A 14,139-nucleotide genomic window follows, 5' to 3' on the forward strand; every position below is an offset into this window, starting at 1 on the left:
CCAATGTATCTGTAAAAAATATTGGCGGTCCCTGACTTTTAGATAAGTTTCGCAAAAACATTTTTTAAAAAATAAATAAATTGGCAACCTTAGGCGTGGCACTGTAATGCAATGCAATTCCCAAGGCAGGAGAAAAAGAATAGATTGTTTCCTTTCCTGACTCTACAAAATCATTTATTAATAACATGCATAGTTAAATGTATCATGATGATATGGCAACAGAATAAAGGATTTCACAAAATAGAATACTCTGCTTATCTATAAGCATTCTGAACATTCTTTGCAGCAATAAATCACGAGAAAATCTGAATGTGGAGACATTATCTAATTTCCTCTTCTCTGAAATCTAAACCTTCTATACTGCCAAACACAGGATTAGGCTACATTGATGCTACTGGTTACTAACTTAGAATATCATTCTACACTAGTATAATAATAATGGTAAATTACAGTGCTACATGGTCTATGGTAACTTGACTAATGCTCAATCGCTTTGGAAATGGATTCCTTCAAAAAAGGACATATCATTGACTGATGAACTGTCCATCTACTCTACCCATCTTTTTTACACAAAAACTCATCAACTATACTAAATTGGCATATTTAATCTATAGTTCACAGATATAATCCAATTGATTTGATGTGAATCATATGACAGTCAAATTCTATAAAATTCGCAGTTCCAAACAAATTTGACCAATTTGCAATTCGAGTTTATACATTGCAGAAGATTGAGTCACAGAAAGCTGACATGACCTCAGGTGTAAAAAAAGTATGTACACCTCATATAATGTAGCATTTTTTTTTGCACTCTGGTTTTACATCAGTGCTACATGCTACAGTAATACAGGGCCCTGTTGCAGGTGCTGGCGAAATTGAATTTTGTTGGAAAAAGGCAGACATTAGCTGTGTATGTCTGTTTTTGCACATCTGTTTTACTGGTCCAATTTGACACCTGTATATTCCCCAGCTATAGTGCGGCTTGCTGCCATATTTTGTTTTCTGTACATCTACCTATCTACTTAGCATTACTTTTTTGGCAAAAGGTTGCATAGTTGGGGTTGAAAAGATTGTAAAGAAAAATGGTAATGGCAAAGGATAGAGTAGGGCAAAAGAAAAAAAACACAGCTGTGAAGATCTGGGGTCTTCCGTGGGCGTAACGCTACTCAGACAACACAGGGAGAGGGTAAAACAGCATGCCAATACTTTATTGAACCACAAAGCGGACAATAAACACTTAGAACAGTCCCAGCAAATGCCCAAGATGGTACAACATTACACAGTCTCACCATTCCTTCTTCACGCGCCTGGGATCGAACAACTGCGACTTTGGAGACTTCCAGGGCCAACTACCTCAACCAGTGGCCCCCCGCTTCTGGCAGGCCCCCACAGAGAGAAGGTAGCGGCAAGTTTAGGAAGCTAGCAGTTCATCGAGGTACAAGACCAGGAGACACTAGGGTCAAAATCTGGCCTCTCTGAGAGTTTTCCATGGAGCCATGTGACCGGTGGGTCCCTCCTGGCAACTCCAAATGTCTCCATGGTTTTCTAGGCGACCGGTGGGTCCCTCCTAGCAACCCCAAAACAACATATCCATGGGGCCAGGTGACTTCTTCGTCCTCTCCTGGACTCTCCAAAATGTATCCATGGTCTCTCTGATGGTCAATGGAGCAGATCCGAATCTTTCCAGTCAGGGCCGGTACCCTTAGGCTAGAATAATATAGAATTCAAATCTGTGTCTTGTTGGTAATGCCATGCAATCCATCTGCTGTCCTGGAGGATGTCTCTCATTCTCCTTTCAAAGTCTGTCTGAATCTGTGTCCCAAGTCTCCCTCTGTCTCAGAAACACATGTCCCTGCTGCTTCTCTGGGCTCAGCCCCCTGAATGGCAGAGCTGCTCTCACCTTCCTCCCCCAAAGCTAAGTGTGCATATCACATGTCAGAGGTAATGTGCAGGGCTCACCTATCATTGTTTGAGATAATCTATTTACATAGTTGGTATCACAGGGGCTCTTGTAAATACACATCATTATTTCAGGGTTATACAAATAGTATTCTGTGTTAATCAACTAAAGAAGAACAGGGATTAAAGAGTCAACATAACAATAAAGGAATGCTGCTCTTGCCATCAGAAAGTATGTCTGGTATAATTAACATTTTACTCTGTATCGTCACAACAGCTAAAAATGAGGGAGAAGCAGCACCACTGGCACCAGTCCCCCCCCCACCCCGCACAGTAGTGCTACCAAATGCAGGTCACAATGGCCTCCTTTATATTCAGTAAGCTTATTAGTGGGGAGGCGTGGAGGGCGTTGTAGGACTTATGACACATCACTGTTTCGTCACATCAGGAGGATGGTGCCGCATCTCACAGCATGAGACTGCAGAGGCTACTTATTTACTAGACACCACAAGTCACTGCTGCAGCTAGTCATCACCATAGCCAAAAATACAAAGACCAGGTGAAACTAATGCTTATTTTTTATCCCCCCTTACTTGCATACTTTTTTGAGCTCTGTGCACATAATATGCTTACGTTTGAGTTTCATGAACTTATTAGTATAAAGCAGCCAAAGACACTGGATTGTAAATGTTATCACTCCAAAACAATGTACCGTTTCCACTAGAAAGTAATGTTCAACTGAACATAAAAGACCCTTCAGCGAAGCTTCTTCCGCATGCTCTAGCTCTATTATACAAACATGTTTAGAACGAGTGTACTGGATTTCAAACAGGAAATTAATGATTGGTGTAACCCCTAACCCCTGCACAAGATTAGTACCCCCTTTAGAGATCATCATTGGCACAGAGAAAAGCTGCACTCATCACCATGGAAACTGTTTCAGGGAAGCTATCCAAATAATAAATTAATTGATAGAAAGCATGCTTCTGAAGATGCTGCTGACAAAGGTCAAACAACAATAAAAACCAAATAAAAAGAGCTCTCCTTTAGATGGAAGCCTGGAATTAAATATGCTGTTAAAATGTAACATTTATCAAACAGCACCTTAGACTTTCTCAGATTAAAGTTTACCTATGGTTCAATTTATTGCTGATTGACCTTAGTACTGATATATATTACTAGTTATTAAACCCGTTCTGCGCCCGGGTGGTGAGCATTTTTATTGGAACATTTTTAATTTTTTTAATGGTGTCGGAGTCAGCACGTGCGCATACCGCGCTATCCTGCACCATTTTTTTTTAAAGACATTGTCTGCGAATTTGCATATTCAGTGTCTTCAATAAAATGGCGTCGTAGTGTGGTATGCACACGTCCCGACTCCAGCACCTCATTGCGCAGGCGCCACCCATCCCGGCTTCAGACAGAAGGACAAGTCCAGCATGTATAAGATGTACTGAGAATACAGGGGGGTGAACTCGCTTACGCTGAGCGCTGTATATATAACGTACTGAGAATAAAGGAGGGTGTACTCACTTACGCTGAGAGCTGTATGTATAAAGTACTGAGAATACAGGGGGTGTACTCAGGCTGAGCACTGGAGATGTAACGTACTGCGAATACAGGGGGTGTACTCACTTACGCTGAGCGCTGTATATATAACATAGTGAGAATACAGGGGGGTGTACTCACGCTGAGCGCTGTATGTATAACGTACTGAGAATACAGGGGAGAGTACTTGCTTACGCTGAGCGCTGTATATATAACATACTGAGAATACAGGGGGGTGTACTCACTTACGCTGAGTGCTGTATGTATAAAGTACTGAATACAGGGGGGGGTGTACTCACTTACGCTGAGTGCTGTATCTATAATGTGCTGAGAATACAGGGGGTGTGATTACTTATGCTGACTGCTATATATATATAGCGCACTGAGAATATGTGGGGGTGTACTCACTTACGCTGAGCGTGGTATGTATAAACTACTGAGAATATAAGGGGTGTACTCACTTACGCTGAGCACTGTAGATGTAACATACTGCGAATACAGGGGGTGTACTCACACTGAGCACTGTATATATAACACACTGAGAATACATGGGAAGTACTTATGCTGAGCGCTGTATATATAACATACTGAGAATACAGAGGGGTGTACTCACTTACGCTGAGCGTTGTAGATGTTTAAAGTACTGAGAATACAGGGGGGTGTACTCACTTACGCTGTGCGTTGTATGTATGACATACGGAGAATACAGGGGGTATACTCAATTAGACTGAGCGCTGTAGATGTAACGTACTGCGAATACAGGGGGGTGTTGAAAATTCATGGGCAAAGCTGAAAAGGCAGGAGCGAGCAAGGCGACCTACAAACCTGGATCAGTTACACCTGTTTTGTCAGGAGGAATGGGCCCAAATTCCAACCAACTATTGTAAGAAGCTTGTGGAAGGATATCCCAAACGTTTGACCCAAGTCATTCAGTTTAAGGGCAATGGTACCAAATACTAATGAAATGTATGGAAACTTTTGACTTTGCAGTAAGTAATAAAAATGCCTTAAAACATTCTCTCTCTCTCATTATTCTGGTATTTGGCAAATATTAAAAATTACGGTAATCCTAATTGATCTAAAACGTGAAAGGTTTATCCTGATTTCATGTCAGATATTGAGATATTGAGAAAAACATGTATATGTGTCTTTTTATATAGTGTATGTAAACTTCTGGTTTTAAGAGAATGCAAAGAGTGTGCAAAGCAGTCATCAAAGCAAAAGGTGGCTACTTTTAAGAACCTAGAATATAAGACATATTTTCAGTTGTTTCACACTTTTTTGTTAAGTATATAATTCCACATGTGTTAATTCATAGTTTTGATGCCTTCAGTGTGAATGTACAATTTTCAAAGTCATGAAAACACAGAAAAAAATTTAAATGAGAATGTGTGTCCAAACTTTTTGTCTGTACTGTATATATATATATATATATATATATATATATATATATATATATATATATATATATATATATATATATATATATATATATATATATATATATATATATATATAAAATCGTCTTATCCCATCTGTCTGTCTGTCTGTCTAGGAAATCCCGCATCGCTCATTGGTCCGACAGCGGCCAATCAGCGCCGCGGGATTTCTGAAAAAAGATGGCGGCCGTTAGCGGCTCATCTGCGGGACAGAGCTCAGCGGCGATGCAGCCGGGAGATGACCGGCGTGAGGCGCTCATCTCCCGACCGCCGGCACCGCTGACCTCCATGCGGCTAGGGTGTCAAGGGAGGACCGGGGAGCGGCGCTGCGGGTCGGGATACTTCTGCTGCGAGCGCCCGCTCATGTCCTGGGTTCTTGCAGCGGAAGTAGCCGCACAGGCAGTGGCGCTCCCCAGTCGTCAGCAATACGATTCGATGATTGGTCGCGATCTCTCGCCGCGACCAATCACTGATCTTGGAACAAAAGTTAAACACCGCTGTGCTGATTGGTCGCGGCCTCTGCCCGCGACCAATCACCGATTTGGGCGCCACATTTAAACACTGCTGTGCTGATTGGTCACGGACGCTGCCCGCGACCAATCACCAATTTGGGCGCCACATTTAAATAGCGAACACGACCAATCACCGATCTTGCAGACACATTTAAACACCGCTGTGCTGATTGGTCGCGGACGCTATTTAAATGTGGCGCCCAAATCGGTGATTGGTCGCGGGCAGCGTCCGCTACCAATCAGCACAGCGGTGTTTAAATGTGTCTGCAAGACCGGTGATTGGTCACAGCCGATATTTAAATGTGGCGCCCAAATCGGTGATTGGTCGCGGGCAGAGCCCGCGACCAATCACCAATTTTGAACACAAATGTCAGGAACTTAGTAACACCATGCTGCTAATGTCGGGAGATCAGTGGCTAGGGTGGCAAGGGAGGACCGGAGAGCGGCGCTGCGGGTCGGGATATTTCTGCTGCGAGCTGGCGCTCATGTCCCGGCTTCTCGCAGCGGAAGTAGCGATACAGGCAGTGGTGCTCCCCGGTCCTCACCAATAAGATTCGCTGATTGGTCGCGGTCTCCGCACCCGACCAATCAGTGATCTTGGCGCCACATTTAAACACTGCTGTGCTGATTGGTCACAGACGCCAGCCGCGACCAATCAGCGAGATTGGCGCCAAATTTAAACAGCGCTATGATCTCCCGACGGGAAGTGTGAACGGAGGACGGAGGAGCGGCGCCGCCGGTCGGGATGCTTCTGCTGCGAGCAGCCGCTCATCTCCCAGCTGCTCGCAGCGGAAGTACCCGCACAGGCAGCGCCGCTCCGCGGTCCTCGCTAATACGACGCTGATTGGTTGCGGCCGCCAGCCCCGACCAATCAGCAGTATTGCCGCCAAATTTAAACCCCGCTCTGCTGAATGGTCGCGACCGCCAGCCGCGACCAATCAACAATTTTGGCGCAAAATTTAAACAACGCTCTGCTGACTGGTCGCGTCTGGCATCCGCGACCAATCAGCGAGATTGGCACCAAATTTAAACAACGCTCTGCTGATTGGTGCGGACGGCAGACGCGACCAATCAGCGATATGGGCGGCAAATTTAAACCCCGCTCTGCTGATTGGTTGCGGTGGCCGGCCGCGACCAATCAGCGATATGGGCGGCAAATTTAAACCCCGCTCTGCTGATTGGTTGCGGTGGCCAGCCGCGACCAATCAGTGATTTTGGTGGCAATTTGAAACACCGCTCTGCTGATTGGTCGCGGTCGCCGGCCGCGAACAATCAGCAGTATTGGCGCAAAATTTAAACCCCGCTCTGCTGATTAGTCGCAACCACCGGCCGTGACCAATCAGCGATATTGGCGCCATATTTAAACACCGCTCTGCTCATTGGTCGCGGTTACCGGTCACAAATAACCAGCATTATTGGCGACAAATTTAAACACCGCTCTGCTGATTGGTCGCGTTCGCTGTCCGCAACCAATCAGCATTATTGGCGTCAAATTTAAACCCCGCTCTGCTGATTAGTCACGACCGCCGGCCGTGACCAATCTGCGATATAGGCGCCAAATTTTAACACCGCTTTGCTGATTGGTCGCGGTTGCCGGCCTCGACCAATCAGCGATTTTGGCTCCAAATTTAAACACCGCTCTGCTGATAGCGCCCCGTCGGCCGCATACCTATTCTAGAATACCCGATGCATGTACAGTATAGACCAAAAGTTTGGACACACCTTCTCATTTAAAGATTTTTCTGTATTTTCATGACTGTGAAAATTGTACATTCACACTGAAGGCATCAAAACTATGAATTAACACGTGGAATTATATACTTAACAAAAAAGTGTGAAACAACTGAAAATATGTCTTATATTCTAGGTTCTTCAAAGTAGCCACCTTTTGCTTTGATGACTGCTTTGCACACTCTTTGCATTCTCTTGATGAGATTCAAGAGGTAGTCACCGGAAATGGTTTTCACTTCACAGGTGTGCCCTGTCAGGTTTAATAAGTGGGATTTCTTGCCTTATAAATGAGGTTGAGACCATCAGTTGTGTTGTGCAGAAGTCAGGTGGCTACACCGCTGATAGTCCTACTGAATAGACTCTTAGAATTTGTATTATGGCAAGAAAAAAGCAACTAAGTAAAGAAAAACGAGAGCCCATCATTACTTTAAGAAATGAAGGTCAGTCAGTGGGAAAAATTGGGAAAACTTTGAAAGTGTCCCCAAGTGCAGTTGCAAAAACCATCAAGCGCTACAAAGAAACTGGCTCACATGAGGACCGACCCAAGAAAGGAAGACCAAGAGTCACCTCTGCTTCTGAGGATAAGTTTATCCGAGTCACCAGCCTCAGAAATCGCAGGTTAACAGCAGCTCAGATTAGAGACCAGGTCAATGCCACACAGAGTTCTAGCAGCAGACACATCTCTTCAACAACTGTTAAGGGGAGACTCTGTGCAACAGGCCTTCATGGTAAAATAGCTGCTAGGAAACCACTGCTAAGGACAGGCAACAAGCAGAAGAGACTTGTTTGGGCTAAAGAACACAAGGAATGGACACTAGACCAGTAGAAATCTGTGCTTTGGTCTGATGAGTCCAAATTTGAGATCTTTGGTTCCAACCACCACGTCTTTGTGCGACGCAGAAAAGGTGAACTGATGGACTCTACATGCCTGGTTCCCACCGTGAAGCATGGAGGAGGAGGTGTGATGGTGTGGGGGTGCTTTGCTGGTGACACTGTTGGGGATTTATTCAAAAATGAAGGCATACTGAACCAGCATGGCTACCACAGCATCTTGCAGCGGCATGCTATTCCATCCGGTTTGCCTTTAGTTGGACCATCATTTATTTTTCAACAGGACAATGACCCCAAACACACCTCCAGGCTGTGTAAGGGCTATTTGACCAAAAAAGAGAGTGATGGGTGCTACGTCAGATGACCTGGTCTCCACAGTCACCAGACCTGAACCCAATCGAGATGGTTTGGGGTGAGCTGTACCGCAGAGTGAAGGCAAAAGGGCCAACAAGTGCTAAGCATCTCTGGGAACTCCTTCAAGATTGTTGGAAGACCATTTCCAATGACTACCTCTTGAAGCTCATCAAGAGAATGCCTAGAGTGTGCAAAGCAGTCATCAAAGCACAAGGTGGCTACTTTGTAGAACCTAGAATATTAGACATATTTTCAGTTGTTCAATAAACAGCAAATACATACAAATCTCAAAAAAAGGCCATCTGGCCACAAAAAATCCGCCAACAAGAATCGGACATATACAGCAAAAAATGGCAGAATTAAAATATAACTTTTAATGGGATAATTAAAGTCTAAAATAGTATCTAGATACACACAAACAAACATAAATAGGGATGTTATTCACCCAGTGGGGTGGACTAGTTCAGAAAATACAACAGGAGATATATGTTCCTTAATTTACTACAATAATGTTTACTCCTTAATAGTAGAGAGAGACTATCATATGCAAACAGTGGAAATTCATAAGTAGAAAGAAAAGGAACAATCTCACCGGTCCTGCAGCACGAATTTCTCCACAGAATAGCACAGGGTTAATCCAGCGGTCATCCACCTCTGACCCTATAATGCCCTGTTCTCATATGCTGTCCCTAGGACCCCAAAGCTCCCGCCCTGACAAGGGCAGTCCACAGCTGACCCTAAAGATCTGATCAGCCCTACATAGACCCTACAGAAGTTTCCCAACGCGTTTCCTCACCATCAAGTGATTCATCAGGGGAGTAACAGAAAAATTATTATCAATGGTCTAGGGTATGGTAACCCTCCATGCAGGTATATAGAAAAGGCAGTGGCAAAATGGCCACAGGTTGACTGCCTTAAGTATGTTCAGGTACAATTAATCCAAATAATTCCCATGTGTGTACCTTGAGACACATCTGGTCTCATTGGATAACACCATAAATAGCAGCGAACTTTAGCCAATTAAAGCTCGTATATGCAAATGCCCCCTGCAGGAGCTAAACCCACCCACACATACATGCCCCAGCGATCCACAAACGCCCCATAAAGGGCAGACAGCGATCCCTTACCCCCCCAAGGCAGGATCCCCCCGAGGAGACACATCTAAGACCCCCACAAAGAAAAATCCATTATAAGACCCCCTGAAAACGAGACAATCTAACACTTCCCATGCAGTATGCTCCATTCCCACGCCGTGGAACGCTGTTTGCGCTCCACCGATGTCACTTCCGGTCATGTGATCCACACCGCGGCGTCACTTCCAGTTTCTTGGAACGCAAGCCTGCGCGCCACTGCCGTCATTTCCGGTTTCGTGGAACGCAAGTCTGCGCTCCACCGCCCCATAGCCATCTCACAGACCCAAAATCAGTGGTCTCAGCAAGCATAGCACAATGACCGACCACAAAGAGCATCCCCACTATGTCATAAAGCCTGCACAATGCCCCTAAAGAGGGAATGTGCAAATGACAAAAGGGGGGGGGGGGGGGGGAACGCCTCGTATACATAAGATCTATAAGACACACCCCCTATATATATATATATATATATATATATATATATATATATATATACCTCATAAGCTTAAAGCCACACAACCTCCAGTGGGAGGATAAAAATGCAAAGAGTGAGGATATGTACAGGGGTTTATAAACGATCTTAGATAGCATGGGATAAGAGGGCATAATCAGTACATTAGAAACGAATAAGTGGTGAAAAGGGGGGGTAAAGATGGAGAAAAGGGGGGGAGGGGAAAAGGAAGAAGGGAACGGGAGGGGGACAAAAAAGCTCAACTCACAGGGAGAATATATAAGTAGATTTGCATATAGGGATTCAGAGCCATATCCCTGTTCACTCTATCTCATACACATATGAAAGAGAAAAGGTGTATTTATACATTGATGTCCAAGCAGGTTCAAAAGAAGGTTATGTAATATCTAGTTCCAAAGAGTAAAAGAAAGTCCAAGGCTAAGGAAGCCAGCAGTATCGGGAGAAAAATACACGAGTTTACTCATCTATAAAGCAGTTGAATGTAAGTTTTTCATTCAGCCCCATAGGGGCCATAGTTTTAAGTCGGAAAATCCACCTTGTTTCCTTCTGTAGGATTACACGATCCCAGTTACCTCCGCTATGGGGTTTAGGGACCTTTTCTATCCCCATGAACAAAATGGCCTTCTTGTCCCCTCCATGAAACTCATTAACGTGTCTCGCAATGGGTGTTTCCCTATGATGTTCAATGTCCCCCAGATGCTCGCCTATCCTCCGTCTCAATTCACGTTTTGTTTTACCAACGTACTCAAGGCCGCATTTACAGGTACCTTTATAAACCACCCCTTGTGTACGGCAGTTAATAAAGTCCAGCACCCGAAATTCCCTGTCAATGTTATTGCCTCTGAATGTTTTACCACACTGTATCGATGAGCAGACCACACATTTTCCACATTTATAGCATCCCTTAGTCAAAGAGCCAAGCCAATTATCCTGTCTAGGTGCAGAGTAGTGACTATGTACCAAACGGTCCCGGAGAGAGCGGCCTTTTTTATATGTAACATGGGGGAACCCCCCAAGGTATGGAGATATATCTCCATCCATTTCCAAGATAGGCCAATACTTGTTAAGGATCTCCTTCGCCTCCCTAGCTCCGTTTCTAAAGGTTGTAATAAACCTAACCACTTCTCCATCATCACCCTTAGGTTTAGAAGTCAACAGGCTGGACCGTCTTCTGGACCTACTCTTGAGGTATGCTTGATGTACCACATCTCTAGGGTAACCCCTTTCATGGAATCTATTGTGGAGGTCGGCAGCCTGCTCCTCAAAAGCAAGATTGGTGGTACAATTTCTGCGAACTCGCAGATATTGGCCTGTAGGGATACCTCTCTTCAGGGGAACAGGATGATGACTTTCCCATCGAAGCAACGAGTTGGTCGCTGTAGGTTTTCGAAACGTACTCGTTTCCACAAGACCACCTCTACCCTTGCGAATCAAAACGTCAAGAAAAGGAAGACAAGTAGAGTCTGCTTCACACGTAAATCTCAGGCCAATCGGATTTTTATTAAGCCCCTCAACGAAGAGCTGAAATTCCTGAACGGAGCCCCTATATATGACAAATACGTCATCTAAATACCGTGCCCACATTTCAATCCTCTCTACGCCTGAGCAGACTCCCTCCCCAAAGACCATTGTTTCCTCCCACCAGCCCAGGAGCAGATTAGCGTAGGTAGGCGCACAAGGGCTACCCATCGCAGTGCCCCTGAGCTGGTGGAAGTACTTATGGTCAAAAGTAAAGAAATTTTTAGTCAAACAAAATTCAAGCGCTTTTAGCAGAAACCCATTATGGGCCCGACACTGCATACTCCTTGTGGATAGGTAGTACTGTACTGCCTTCAGACCCATATCATGTGGTATGGAGGAATACAGTGCCTCTACATCCACACTTGCCAAAATGACCTCGGGTCCCAGTGTCACCCCATCCAACTTACAAAGCAAGTCTGCTGTATCTCTGGTGTAAGATGGTAATGCAAGAACAAAAGGGCGTAGCACCTGATCGAGGTATATGCCTAGATTCTGACAAAGACCACCCACCCCCGATACTATCGGCCTACCTCTAAGGGGATTAATTCCTTTGTGTATTTTAGGTAGGCAATAGAATGTCGCCATCACCGGATGTTGAGGCAGCATAAAATCAAATTCATTTTTGTCAATCAGTTTATCTCTCAGGCCTTTTTTCAATAACTCTGTTAATTCACCCAGAAAGGCCGACATTGGGTTTTCAGAAAGGATCGCATACCCCTGCCTGTCCTTTAACAAATCCAAACACATCCTACAGTATTTTTCGACGTCCATGACCACTACATTACCCCCTTTATCTGAAGGTTTGATAACAATGTGGTGGTCCTGTTCAAGATGTCTAATAGCCATTATTTCATCTCTACTACAGTTATACTTATAGAATGTGTTTGTTCTATCAAGTGCCAACAGTTCTCTAGTAACCATATTCACAAACGTGTCAATTGAAGACACGTCTCTCTGTACAGGTGGCATCCTAGTACTCTTCTTCTTAAGGGTAGAGAAAGGTCCCAGTCCCCTAGAATTAGGTTCGGGGATTTCTAGGTTACTGAGGAGGCGCACATCAGGCAAGATATCAAGAGGAATATCAAACTCCTCACACGATTTTTGATCCTGTCTTGCGAAGAATTTTCGCCACCTCAATTTCCTCGCAAAGAGATGCAGGTCCTTTATATATTCAAAGTTATCAAAATCAGAGGTGGGCACAAATGAGAGACCCTTATTAAGTACTGCTAATTCCACGGATCTCAATGTTCTCGATGAGAGATTTATAACTCTTGTATCAGATTCAGAGGTTAGGGTCTTCCCTGATTGATCCGATTCCTCAGGGGGTATGTTGAATCTAAAAAATGAGAATTTTGTACTACATATTGTTGTCTCCCCCTGCCCGGACCACGAGCACGTCCCCCAACCCTCTGTCGCCCCCTACCTGATTTACTCCTACTATCAGTATCTGAGAATTCAGTATCAGTAGAGGAGATATCTGTCTCTCGTTCAACCGATACAGGTTTATTATTCAGAAAAAGGTAGGCCTTATTTCTTTAAAGTCCTGTGAATCTCTCAGAAATTGTTTGTGTTTCCTTTCTTTAATATGATACTGGAACCTTTCAATATCAGCTTGAAGTTTAGCCTCCCTTGTCCCAAAGTCAGTCTCCTGTGAGAATTTTTTGGTGAGTTCTATTTGCTCCCTCAATTTATCATCGAGAGTCAGTAAGGTTTGTTTCTCCTCCTCCAACAATAATGTCATAAGACGTAGGGAGCTAGCAGTCACCTCCCGTTCCCATCTAGAGATAAACCCTGTATTTCTGTGTCTATTGCCCGGATTAAGAGTGATTCTAAGTCCCCTTGGTACAATCCCTGCCTTGATATAGTTATCCAAACTCTGTACTTCCCACCAGGAGGATATTTTATCCTTATAGGCCCTAGTCAGCTCTCTGAATGCAGCCTTATACGTGGGTGTATATTTCTTTTGAGTAAACACTTGTTCTGAAAAGACCTCCTTAGCCTCCACTAGCCACTGTTCTGTGTCAAAATTCATGGAGAGAAAACCTGCCATACCAATATCAGATTCTATACAATAAACAGCAAATACATACAAATCTCAAAAAAAGGCCATCTGGCCACAAAAAATCCACCAACAAGAATAGGACATATACAGCAAAAAATGGCAGAATTAAAATATAACTTTTAATGGGATAATTAAAATCTAAAATAGTATCTAGATACACACAAACAAACATAAATAGGGATGTTATTCACCCAGTGGGGTGGACTAGTTCAGAAAATACAACAGGAGATATATGTTCCTTAATTTACTACAATAATGTTTACTCCTTAATAGTAGAGAGAGACTATCATATGCAAACAGTGGAAATTCATAAGTAGAAAGAAAAGGAACAATCTCACCGGTCCTGCAGCACGAATTTCTCCACAGAATAGCACAGGGTTAATCCAGCGGTCATCCACCTCTGACCCTATAATGCCCTGTTCTCATATGCTGTCCCTAGGACCCCAAAGCTCCCGCCCTGACAAGGGCAGTCCACAGCTGACCCTAAAGATCTGATCAGCCCTACATAGACCCTACAGAAGTTTCCCAACGCGTTTCCTCACCATCAAGTGATTCATCAGGGGAGTAACAGAAAAATTATTATCAATGGTCTAGGGTATGGTAACCCTCCATGCAGGTATATAGAAAAGGCAGTGGC

The 14,139-nt window shown here is 44.2% G+C and overlaps 1 protein-coding gene across 3 annotated transcripts in view; it reads right to left on the bottom strand.

Moving 5' to 3' along the window:
- Positions 1–14,139, bottom strand: part of LOC141164392 (A disintegrin and metalloproteinase with thrombospondin motifs 2-like) — an 837,082-nt gene that overhangs the window by 677,975 nt on the left and 144,968 nt on the right. The gene's annotated exons all lie outside the window — the stretch shown is intronic.

Source organism: Phyllobates terribilis, unplaced genomic scaffold (genome assembly GCF_046119375.1).
Source record: "Phyllobates terribilis strain yellow unplaced genomic scaffold, ASM4611937v1 Scaffold_10__3_contigs__length_209671492, whole genome shotgun sequence".
In the NCBI taxonomy this organism is placed as follows: domain Eukaryota; kingdom Metazoa; phylum Chordata; class Amphibia; order Anura; family Dendrobatidae; genus Phyllobates; species Phyllobates terribilis.